The following is a 13,126-nucleotide window of genomic DNA, read 5'->3' as shown; positions in this document are numbered from 1 at the left end:
TCCTGGCATTTATGGTTAATGAGGACATATGTGTAGAATGACATGGCTACTGCAGCGTAAACATGGTTTATGAGGTTTACACTTCCTGTGGTGTGTGTTTCAGGTAGGGTTTGAGTAAGGAGACAGAACATACAGTGTGTACAGTAGAAAAAAAAACACTAAACCTATGAAATGAACCCATAAAACATGGAAACCAGTGTGTGTGTGTGTGTGTTTAGGTCATTTAGTGGACGTTGGGGTCAGAAAGCAGCATGTTGGGCACATTCCCAAACAGGATCTGTTACCAAGCACTGAACTAATCGGCTGATTAAACTCCATGAATTTTGGATAAGAGAACAGAATTCCTCAGAGACAGGAGCGGATGAGACAACACACACACACACACACACACACACACAGATATCCTGTCAAACTGCAGCTCATCTTGATGCTGCAGCAGTGAATCAAACGGCTGTTTTCTGTGTTTACTCACAGTCAGCGTGTGTGAAGCAACACTCTGTATCTGGAGGAAGTCAAAGAAAACGAGAGGAAACTGAAGCTGAACCATCAACAAATCCCAGTCAACATTCAAGGACATCCAGCATGTCACTGCATGAGTGAGTGTGTGTGTGTGTGTACTTTGTAAAGGAAAGCTGCACATTTGGCATGCTATGATTTATGATGGGTTTGTGATGCAGAACTGATCAGCATGCTGCTCTGCTGTGGAGGGGTTTCTGCAGTCTTCTGAGAGCTCTTAAGTGTTAAGCTGCTAGGTGTGTTCTTCCTGTCTGGAGATCACATGTCCTGCACCCACGTGTGTGTGTGTGTGTGTGATCTTCTGGATCCTTCACTCCAGCAGGTGAAAACTGTGCATGTGATCACACTCTCACACTCCAAGTCAGAGATGAGCGACTGACTAACAGCTCTGATCTCCAGACAGCGTCTGTGACCCGTGTGTGTGTGTGTGTATGCATCAGTTGGTCTGGCAGACTGAACAGCTCCACAGTCTCCCACTGCGTCACGTATGTCACCATGGAAACGTATGTTGCACGTCATGTGTCACCAAAAGTGTGTCCGGAGCCAAACTCAGTCTTGGACAGTGTGTGTGTGTGTGTGTGTGTGTGTGTGTGCAGTACAATAGAGCTCATTCTCCAGCCGCTCAATATCTGCTCAGTCCAGACAAACACTGTTCTGTCCAGCACCTCAGCCGGACAAACGCTCGTATCAGAGACGGCACAGAAATCAAACCAAGCTCGTTTTAGGAACATTACGATTTTTCTCCATGGTGACGTCATTTTCATGACAATTAAACACATTTTACTCCTACTAAACATTCATGATTATGAACATACACTTTGCTTTCGGGCTTTGTTTGTGCTTCTATTTATTCTCAATGCCATGCTGATTCTCATTCTAATTATTACAACAGTGATTTGAATATTTAAATTAGCATACAGTCCTTATGATGCACTTGATGAACTGGACTGGACATTTTAGCATTCTTGGAATATTCTTGGGATAACATTATATTCTGAGTGAAAATAAAGCTAGGAGAATACTGCTTTCATAACATTTAAATAACATTATAATTACAAAAAACAGACAATTCAACATTTAATAAACATTTTAACCTTTCATAACCTAAATGTATATTCTGGGTTGTTAGACAATTACACTTAAAATAAAGACCTTAATAAGCATCAGAAACTTCATTTGGATGGGAGTGACGGCTGTGAAGAAGCGGTCTGCAGTGAGGATAAATGTGATACCTGCCGGATCTCTAAACCAGTTTCACCTCCAGCAGTGTGAACACATCTGAATGATGAATGTGTGCTGTTGATGAGAGTGTGTTCTGCACTCAGTGATCAGACCGTTTTCACACCCGAGGAAGAAACACCTACAGATGAATGCATCTAGTGCACACCACAACACGTGTTCCACTGCAGGAATCAGACAGAACTGACACCGCCTTCCCACGAACACGTGAACACTGATCACATCAACATTTATTTCTGTGATGCTCCACTGTGTTTTCAGCATCATTCCTCCGGTCTTCATTCAGTGTCACATGATCATCAGAAATCATGAAAATATGATGATTTATTATTAGAATGATCAACAGTTGTGCTGACAAATATATATTTTTATTTTCATGATTTTCAGGATTGGTTGATTAATAAAAAGTTAAAAAGAACAGCATTTATTCAAAATATAAATCATTTTTAACAATGTAAATCTTTGCGATCACTTTTTAACCATTTAACACATCCTTGCTGAATACATTTTTTATTTCTTTCAAAAAAAGAAAGAAATACAAATTTACTGACCCCAAACTATTGAAATATTGTTAGGAAAGATTTCTATTTTAAATACATGCTCTACTTTTTAGCTTTTTATTCATCAAAAAGAATCCTGAAAAAGAATCAAGAGTTCCAAAAAATCTGAAGCAGCGTAATGTTTGCCAAATGATCAAATGGAATGTTCCCCTAATGTTTGTTTAATCAAGAACATTCTAAAATCAGGATGTTTGTAACGTACAGAAATAACCTTTTTTTATAACTTAACAACTACAGCAAGTTTACAGAACATATTTCTGTTGGTTGGGTGAACAGCTTCTCTTCATGTAAATCAGAGGTTTCTATTTAACCTTCATGACTCTGATAACTGACGGGAAACTCCAGGCTCTATTTCTGTCATAGCCCCGCCCACAAGCTCATCTGATTGGCCCAACACACTGAATGCATTCAGATGTGCTGTGACTGGCACTCACACACACACACACACACACACACACACACACACACACACTCAGATGAACACACAGTGAATCTGTTATTACTCTAACTGGGCTGGACAGAGGATCTCAGGAGGCTCTGGGACAGGAAGCAGTCATCAGAGAAGAGGAAGTGCACAGCTGGAGGAGTGTGTGTGTGTGTGTGTGTTTGAGTGTACAGGACGATCCCCCCTGCTGACGGGAAGCGAGTGGAACGTTCCATCAGGCATCGCTCAGCTTACACTCAGAGGTCAGAAACAGGTCAGCACCATTTTGGCTGCAGTAGGTGTGTCCAGGACACAGCTGTAACGAGACACCAAACACACACACACACACACACACACACACACACACACACACACCACCGCTTCATCTGAACCTCAAATACGACAATAAAATCTTCTGGACCAAACCGTCAAGGACAGCTGCATCGTCTATACATGCAGTAAAACACCAAACACAACTTTTCTCTTCATTTGAGATTTTCTCTCTGTGCACTGGAACAATGTGTTTATTTAAATGCATTTACTTCAGTAAAATGATCTGAAGCAGCACTGGACTGTATGAATCATTTGTTTTGCATTAACTGCAGCTGCACGGGTGGATTCTTAGTTCCCAGCATGCTTAGCAAAAGACTCAATAGGAAGAGTAAATGTTGAAATAAAGTGTTATTTTATGCATTTGTGAGTCAAGAGCTGCTAGTGTTTAATGTTTCTGTGGCTGTCGCTGAGCTCCAGATGCCATTTCTAAAATAAGTGTTGTTTAAACACTTTCCTTAAAAACCATTAGATATGTACTTATTCACTTTCATTTTAATTTAGATAGAGACAATCAACCAAAAATGGAAAATATGCATCATTTACAAAAGAAGATATTTTGAAGAATGTTGCTAACCAAACAGTTGACGGTAGCCACTGACTTCCATACTATATTGGTCAATGGCTACCGTCAACTGTTTGGTTAGCAACATTCTTCAAATCTCTTGATTTCTGTTGAACAGAAGGAAGTAAATGAGGACAGAATTTAGAGCCGATTTAAGTGGATTTTACTTAATGGAGTGTTTGGAATCTAATGTACTAATTTTTTTATTTAAATCTAATAAATCAGTATTTACTTATTATGAAATTTATTTCACAAATATGAGTGCAAAAGAAAAGACAAAAAATAAAACATAGCAGAGAGAGAAAGCATAGTTTTTGTTTGTTTGTAGGATGCAGTAAAATGCTGAAGGAAGAAATGAGTCTCACATGAATCTTGTCAGGAATTCTTTCGTGCTCATCTCCCACCCTTCTCTTCCCGTCTCACGTGCGTTTAGTTCCACATGTGCACATGATCAGTGACTAACAACACTCAGACACAATACTGAGTTACTTCGTCTGTTACTCAGTCAGCAGAAACGGATCCAAAAGAAACCACCGCAGATTCGGTTCATTTATGAATCAGTGATTCTGAGTAAATGATTCAGAACAGCATCTGTGCTGCTTGAAACGTGTGTGCTTTTGTGCTCACATGCTGAATTAATCTGTGCAGGACGAGAAGCGTGGAGTTCGGTGGAAATATGAGTTGAGAAGATCAAGGAGTTTGATTTTTGATTTGACTATTATAACATGAGACGAGCAGAAGTGAGCATCTAAAGCACTCAAACTCTAATCAGATGTGTGTTCAGATGATCTTACACACGATCTGCACAGACACACGAAGTGTACAGACACACAGATCCTGATCACACGGTCCTCCAGATGTTGACTTCATCAGCTCGGTGTTTGTCTGTTATCTTACACACCATATGAGCTGAAGAAGACACGAGCCTCAACATCTGCTCACCGCGTGTTCACACACACACACACACACCGTTGTGTTCTGATGTGTGCTCCACGAGAACCACAGGAAACCTGCCACAGCTCGACCCACAAGAGAGAAATGGATAAGAAATGAAGCCCAGTTAGATTTTTCCATTAGGATGATTTGTTTTCATGTCATTTTCATGACAAGTCGGCACATTTCCATCCGATTTTGCATCAGATTCTCAATAATGTAATGCAAAGACTTTTATTTAAATTTACATATTTGAATGATCTTCTTTAAATCATAAAGTCTCTGTACAGTCTGATAATGTTTGCATAAAATATGTAAGAGTTACTTTTTTGGGCATATTGAGAATCTAATGATAATCGGCTTTGAGTGGAATGAGAATTTAGAAGAATTAAAAACTCCAAACTAAAACCTCCTGATGTTCAATAACAGTAAATGGTCAAATATGTTGCAATCCAAGTCATGCAAAAAATACGCTTCACTTTCCTCGTACAAAACATAATTTCTGAATTATGAGTCAGAGACGTTGTTTGCACATTTAGGCACCTGACATGATGTTTCCACACAGATCCGGAGTCAAATCGCGTCAGAATCTAAACCGTCTTCGGAGGCCTGCAGGGTTGCACTGTTGCAGAGTTTATATCACACATTTACACGCTTGACCAGATGCAAAAGCCAGCTGAACGCTGATAACACAACCTGCATCAAACAGCTCACTCTGGAGACAAACCCACATCAGATCTGAGCGGAAGCGAATCAACATCAGTAGCCCAAATATACAGCAGCTAAAAACAGGTTTCATTTTACTTGTGAACAAAACACACTTTCTTATTTTTGGGGGGTTAATCATGAATTGGACACAATTAGTCATCTGATATGATGTTTCCACACAGATCTGGAGTCAAATCGCATTAGAATCTGGACAGCATCTTCAGAGGCCCGAACACAATGATTCAGACACATATTTAAATCACATTTACACACTTGGCTAAATATTTGGCTTTGATAACATAATCCGCGACGTCAAACAGCAGACTCCGGAGTCAAACCATGCACATCCGATCCGAAGCGAATCAGCATCAGTGATATAAACAGCAGCAGAGAGCGGTTAATGAGACGCCCGTGTTCTCAGCTCGTCTGACCGTTTCTCTTTGACCGAGCAGATGCTGCTCCCCATCCACCGACCCGTCTGTCCGTGTGTGTGTGTGTGTGTGTGTGTCTCACCCATCGCCTGACGCTCCTCTAGTTGTTCATTGCGGATGCGGTCTCAGGGTGGAGGTGAAAGCGAGGCTTTTGTTCCCATCGGAGCGGTCGGACGCGTCGCGGAGGGCGGATGGTGCTTCAGTGACGCTCGGCCGGTGTAGCGGGCGGATCGCGCTCGTGTCGGGCGTCCGCGTTTAAAACCATCCCGCTGCAGACGAAAGAGAAATCACTCTCGATCCGCGCCTGATATCCGTCCGCGCTGCTTCTCTCGCGGTCTGTTTTCTGCTCAAATGACGCTCTTCCGCCCAGCAGTGATCGGTGTGTCCGTCGGTACCGGGGGCGCAGAGACCCGCAGCTCCGCCCTCCGGACCACCGACACAAACACACACCGAGTGCGACAACCAGAGGATCACTTCAGCATCATCCAGCTCTTCATCCTCCACACGAGCACGTTATTCACCAGCAATCACGGATTTAATCGCGTTCATCAGATTCAGCAGCGATGAGATGCGCGTCTGTGTGTACCAAAAACACTCATCTCACATTAAATGAACCTCGCATGAAACGAAGTGGCTTTAAAAGCACCAGATGTCTGTAAAATGTATCATTTCACATCAAACAGCGAACGTTCTGGCAGCTTCTCTCACACTTAACTCGATCTGTAACATTTATAGAACGTTCGGCAAATGTGAGCACAAAACCGTTACTTGTACATCGTTGATGGAACGTTTCTTTTACATTTTAGTTCGATCTTGGTCTTAGATAGTTTTAAGAAGACTCAGAAGTAACGTTCTCATAACGTTGGCAAAAATAACCAAGAAAAACGTATTTTAAACGTTTCAAACCTGGATGTTTTGAACGTTCTGCAAAAATCTGCGGTGTTATAAGTCCTCATATCAGTCATTCGACCCTGTTCCCAGAGTTATTTTGAGAAGAATGGTCAAACATTTTGCAAAAATGGCAAACCAACAAGAAGTTAAACGGGTTTGAATAAATGTTGTTTAAATTTAAAAGAGTTAAATCTTTGGCGGTTGACAACCATCTCTGATCTTGATGAAAACATTCAAATCTGTCTCGTTTGAACAATCTTTCAGCTTGACTTTGGCGAATCACCTGACACTGACGTTCCCTTTCGAGAGTACTCTCGTACTGCGTAAGCTAGCTTACGCTATGGGAAAAGGTCCCCTTTTCTCGAGAATATGAAGCCAAAAATTATCCTTAATTTTTAAATAATGTAAAACGCAGTGCTGCAGCACAGCAGACCCAAGCGAAGCCGCTCGCGCGCTTATTGGCTGTGCTGCGGCAACTGCAGCAACCTATGGTGAGGCGGCGGAGAGTAACGAACCAATGGGGGCGCTTCGCGCCCATTGGACGTCAGAGCGCGCCAAAATAAGCGTGGCTGGAACTACATAAGCCACCGCTTCACCATAGGGATCAGATTTCATCTCCTTCAGCGATCTCACCTGCACTTCGCTGTCTTCTCCGGAGAAGCCTCTACACGCCGTCGAAAAGCCTCTCAGCGGGATAGCACTGCAACGCAGATCTGTGGACGCCGGCTCGTGCTTCATCTCGACGCCGCCTTCAGCACTCGCTTCCTGCTGCGCCATCCGGCGTGACTATATCCTTTTCAAAGCTAGTGTGTTTGCCGCTGCATCACACTTTTTTCCTCCAGAATTCGAGGCGTTGTTTCAAATGCCTCGGGCCTGCGCTTCCTGCCGAGGCCCTCTGCCCAGCGAGGACCGCCACATCATCTGTGTCTCCTGCCTGGGCCGCGAGCATGCTGAGAGCGCACTCTTCAAGGGCGGCTGCCCTGAGTGCGACGACATGGCTATATCGACCCTGCGGGCTCGATTAGCTCAAACCAGCCACGATGCTCCACCCGCTCCGCCTCTTCTCTCACAAGTGCCGCGTAAGAAACGCCGCGATCAGAGAATGCCTGAGCATACTGCTACACGCGAGCTCACGCCGGAACACTCCCCGCGTGCCTCGCCCGCTCTCTCTCCTTCGCCTGTCCTCTTCGTGGACGAGCAGCGCCAGTCCCTGCTCACCAGCGCCCCCTTCTCCTTCTGAGCGCCTGAGGCGGAAGAGGACAGACACGACAGCCTTTCTCTCGCCACGTCCAGTAGTGAGGAATGGTCGGGCTCCATTGCGGACCCCCCCCCCTCTACAGCACCCAGCTGCACCGGACAACGCGTCGATATCGACGCGGAGCTTACTCGCGTGCCTACAAGGGCTGTCAGCGACCTTCAGCTCGACTGGTCTCCTCCAGACGAGCCCGCTAAAAGCAGGCTGGATGAATGGTTCCTGCAGGGGCGCCCTTCGGCCCCTCCGCAAAGAAACGCCCCCTTCTTCCCGGAAGTTCACAATGAACTCACGAAGTCGTGGAAAGCCCCATTCTCCGCACGCTTGAAGACTTCTGTCTCGTCAGCGCTCTCCTCTGTCGACGGCGCCCGAGACCACGGTTACGAGAGCCTCCCCCCTCTCGAGGAGGCTATTGCTGCACACCTCTGCCCGCCCTCAGCCGCTGGATGGCGGTCGAAGCCTGTGCATCCATCCAAGCCGTGCCGCACCACCTCAGCTCTCGCTGGCCGAGCTTACACCTCCGCTGGTCAAGCTGCTTCGGCTCTACACACCATGGCTGTGCTGCAGGTTTTTCAGGCCAGACTTCTCCGTAACCTGGACGAGTCTGCCCCAGATACCTATGACTTTAAAGATCTCCGCAGCGCTACTGATCTAGCCCTGCGTGCGACAAAGACCACAGCACAAGCGATCGGCCGAAGCATGGCAAGCCTCGCTGTTTTAGAGCGACACCTCTGGCTCACGCTCACGGAGATGAAAGACGCCGACAAATCCGCCTTTCTCGACTCTCCTATCTCGCCTTCCGGCCTCATTGGCCAGTCGGTTAAGGGTTTCGCTGAACGCTTCACTGAGGCTCAGAAAACGTCACAGGCAATGAGACACTTCCTGCCGAAACGCTCTAGCTCTGCTGCGGGACGCCGTAGAAATGCGCCGCCCCCTCAGACCTCGAAGCCATCGCAGCCAGACTTACAGTCTCGCCCAGCGACCAAAACCCAGCACCGCTCTCGCTCTACGAGCCGCAAACCGCCAGAGAGACGGGGACCTCGGCCCAGGATTGTGCTGAACCCCGAGCCTCCGAAGCCCTCCTGACCTTCGGGCTGAAAAGACCGTGGTTAAGTCCCGCTGCGGCCGGACCACCACACAAGAAACCTCACATGCTTCCTCCAATCCCCTCACTAAAGGCGGTTGGAGATGTCTATACTGCAGTAAACGAGCCTGTTACAATGCACGCACGCCTGCACACAAACGCCGTTTTCACGGCGACCTCAATAAAGCACAAAAAGAGCTTTTTCTATGTAGGCAGTGTGCCCACTACACAGTACGCACCCCTACATGTATACACACTCCCCCAAGTGTCACAAAGACTCACTGGGGTCTCCTTTCATGCCCACCTTCCCGCTCGCGCCGGAGGTGCTCTAAATGTAGCGCGCGTGCCCACTTCTCAGTGCGCAACCCTACAGATAAGCGCTGTCACCACAGTGTCACAAGCACAGCATACTCGAGCTACTGGTCCCCTCATAACAGGCGGCCAGTGCCCGAAGCACATTCAACCCATAGCCGCACGAGCCGCTGCATGGCAGGCCATCCCCGGCATATCAAATTGGGTTTTGAATATAATAAAACGAGGTTACTCGCTCCAGTTCGCTCGCAGACCGCCGCGCTTTCGCGCCGTGGTCGAAACGAAAGTGAAAAGCGAAATGACACACGTCCTTCGCGCCGAACTGATAAACCTTCTTGCAAAAGGGGCGATAGAAACTGTCCCCCCTGCGCAGCGCGAGTCAGGCTTTTACAGCCGCTACTTCCTCGTACCAAAAAAGGATGGCGGTCTCAGACCCATCCTAGATCTCAGACATTTGAACAAAGCGCTTATGACGCGATCGTTCAAAATGTTAACTACCAAACAAATACTCGCGCAAATTCGCCCAAGGGATTGGTTTTTCTCAGTGGATCTGAAAGACGCTTACTTTCACATTCAAATAGCACCCCATCACAGGCCATTCTTGAGATTCGCCTTCGAGGGGCAGACTTATCAGTACATGGTTCTTCCATTCGGCCTCTCCGTAGCGCCCCGTACGTTTACACGGTGCATGGATGCCGCTCTCGCACCCCTGAGAATGCGGGGAGTGCGAGTATTGAACTACCTCGACGACTGGCTAGTTTTAGCCCATTCCGAGGAACTACTGACGACACACAGATCCTGGATCCTCAGCCATTTAGAATGCCTGGGTCTCACGATCAACACTGTCAAGAGCGCTCTGTCTCCCAGCCAGAGGATTTCCTTTTTGGGGATAGACATAGACTCTGTGACATGTACAGCGCGTCTGACGTCACAGCGCGCTCTCACTATTCAGCATTTAGCCGTGTCGTTCAAAGCCGGGTCTCTTTACCCGCTCAAACGATTTCAGGAAATGCTAGGTCTGATGGCATCAGCCTCTGCGGTTCTCAAACTGGGCCTGCTGCGCATGAGCCCACTACAGCGCTGGCTGAGAGACCGTGTTCCAGCGCGCGCCTGGATTTCCGGCCGCGCGCGCATCAGGGTGACCCACGGCTGCATCACAGCTCTGGCCCCTTGGAAAATAGCCAACTGGTATCAGTTAGGCGTAAGCACGGGAGCTGTCTCGAAATGGAAAGTAGTCTCGACAGATGCATCCAACCTCGGTTGGGGCGCCCTGTACGAGGGCAGGTCTGCCTCCGGCCTCTGGTCGAGCCCGGAGCGACTGTTACACATAAACTGTCTGGAGATGATAGCGGTCGAACTATCCCTGAAAGCTTTCCTCCCATTTTTAAAGGGCCACCACGTTCTGGTCAGATCAGACAGCATGTCAGTGGTGGCCTACATAAATCGCCAGGGTGGTGTCAGGTCAGAAACCTTGCACACCCTGACCGAGCGTCTTCTGACATGGGCACATTACAATCTGCGCTCGCTAAAGGCAGCGCATGTACCTGGCATCCTGAACCGGGGCCCGGACATGCTTTCCAGGGCGAATGTTCCCCCTGGGGAGTGGTCTCTTCACCCACAGACGGTTCAGTTGATGTGGAGCATCTTCGGCAGGGCAGAGGTCGACCTCTTCGCCTCAGAAGACAACGCTCATTGCCCAATATATTTTTCAAAGAGCAGGGACGCGCTGGCCCTCGATTGGCCCAGACGCCCGCTTTATGCCTTCCCACCGGTCGCGATGCTACCGCAGGTCATCGATCGGGTCAGGAAGAGCAGATGTGCTATGCTGCTAGTAGCCCCACTCTGGACGACCCAACCTTGGTTCTCCGAGCTGATGCAGCTGTCCAGTACAGCCCCATGGCCAATACCGCTGCGGAAAGATCTCCTCACGCAGCTGAAGGGCGCGCTCTGGCATCCCCACCCCGAACTTTGGGCCCTTCATGTATGGCCCCTCAACGGGTACCCGGGAACCTCCCTGAGGGAGTGTTAAAGACCATTACGGAAGCCAGAGCGCCCTCAACCAGGCGCCTATACGCGCAGAAATGGTCAGTGTTCTCCACCTGGTGCGGGACACGGAACCTAGACCCTCACTTATGTGACGTGACGGAGATACTCTCCTTCCTACAGGAGCGTTTAGATGCGGGCAGATCCCCGTCTACGCTCAAAGTGTATGTGGCAGCCATTGCAGCTTCTCATGCTCCGGTGGCCGGCCTATCACTGGGAAAAAACGAACTGGTCATTCGTTTCCTTAAGGGAGCTCGTCGGATGAACCCTCCCCGACCCCCTTCAATCCCTTCCTGGGACCTGTCTACGGTCCTAGAGGCCTTAAAGGGCCCCCCTTTTGAACCGCTTCAGTCTGTCGATATGAAGCTTCTTTCGCTCAAAACCGCTTTTCTACTGGCTCTGGCCTTAGTCAAGCGAGTGGGGGATTTACATGCGCTATCTGTAAGCGCTGACTGTCTCGAGTTTGGGCCTAATGACTCCAGAGTCATTCTCAGACCAAGACACGGCTATGTCCCCAAGGTGCTCTCAACACCGTTCAGAGCGCAGGTCATCTCGCTGTCAGCCCTTTCCTCGCAAAGCGACGAAAGCAACGCGAGCTTCATCTGCCCCGTCAGGGCTCTTAAAACCTATATTGCGCGCTCCGCCTTATTCAGGAGGTCGGACCAGCTCTTCATATGCTTTGGTGGGCGCACCCGAGGTCTCGCCACCACGAAGCAAAGCCTATCGCGATGGATAGTAGACACTATCTCGCTGGCTTACAAATCTAAGGGCCTTCACTGCCCGTTCGGCATCAGAGCCCATTCCACCCGAGGTATGGCCTCGTCATGGGCGTGGTCCTGCGGGATACCACTGGATGATATCTGTGCGGCGGCAGGCTGGGCCTCTCCGTCCACATTTATTAGATTCTATAATCTGCAAGTCCCTGCCCTGCAGGCCAGGGTACTTTCTATATAGACGTGCTAAGCCTTATCACGTCCCCCTTTTTTCGTTCCCTATATAAAGCTCACTAAGGTTGGCTGTTGGGACTGGGATTTCTCCTGCTATAAAGCCCCGAGCTCTCGCCTCGGGCTGTGACAGGTCGAAGTTCCCGAGCACGCACGGCGTTTTACATTGTGTTCCCATAGCGTAAGCTAGCTTACGCAGTACGAGAGTACTCTCGAAAGGGAACGTACTCGGTTACTAACGTAACCTCGGTTCCCTGAGATGAGGGAACGAGTACTGCGTAACCTGCCGTGCTATGTGCTCGGACCGGGTGATCGCTTCAGTCGATTTAAAACCTGATCCCTATGGTGAAGCGGTGGCTTATATAGTTCCAGCCACGCCTATTTTGGCGCGCTCTGACGTCCAATGGGCGCGAAGCGCCCCCATTGGTTCGTTACTCTCCGCCGCCTCACCATAGGTTGCTGCAGTTGCCGCAGCACAGCCAATAAGCGCGCGAGCCGCTTCGCTTGGGTCTGCTGTGCTGCAGCACTCCGTTTTACATTATTTAAAAATTAAGGATAATTTTTGGCTTCATATTCTCGAGAAAAGGGGACCTTTTCCCATAGCGTAAGCTAGCTTACGCAGTACTCGTTCCCTCATCTCAGGGAACCGAGGTTACGTTAGTAACCGAGTACGTTTTGCTGCTACGAATTAAAAGCAAACTGATGTTAATTCACACCAAACTCAATCTCTGATCAGTCCTGAGGTTCTACCTTCATCTGTGATCACCTCATCACTCACGAGGAAAGGACAGTGAATCAGAACAACACTTATGTGTGTTTTTACACATCCTGATGATGCATTGCATAATTAGTCTCACTGTTTTCCAGGAAATTTACAAGAAGTCTGAGAGATCA

At 48.1% G+C, this 13,126-nt stretch overlaps 1 protein-coding gene across 1 annotated transcript in view; it reads right to left on the bottom strand.

The window, feature by feature from the left end:
- Positions 1-6,271, bottom strand: part of LOC132152221 (beta-1,4-mannosyl-glycoprotein 4-beta-N-acetylglucosaminyltransferase-like) — a 15,947-nt gene extending 9,676 nt beyond the window's left edge. Inside the window, exon 1 of the mRNA XM_059561034.1 lies at positions 5,789-6,271. The gene's annotated coding sequence lies outside the window, so the exon portion shown is untranslated. The remainder of the gene's footprint in view (positions 1-5,788) is intronic.
- Between the last annotated feature and the right edge of the window lie 6,855 nt (positions 6,272-13,126).

Source organism: Carassius carassius, chromosome 10 (genome assembly GCF_963082965.1).
Source record: "Carassius carassius chromosome 10, fCarCar2.1, whole genome shotgun sequence".
NCBI lineage: Eukaryota > Metazoa > Chordata > Actinopteri > Cypriniformes > Cyprinidae > Carassius > Carassius carassius.
Note: the sequence above shows the minus strand (reverse complement) of the source record. Positions and strands in the feature narration are given on the sequence as shown.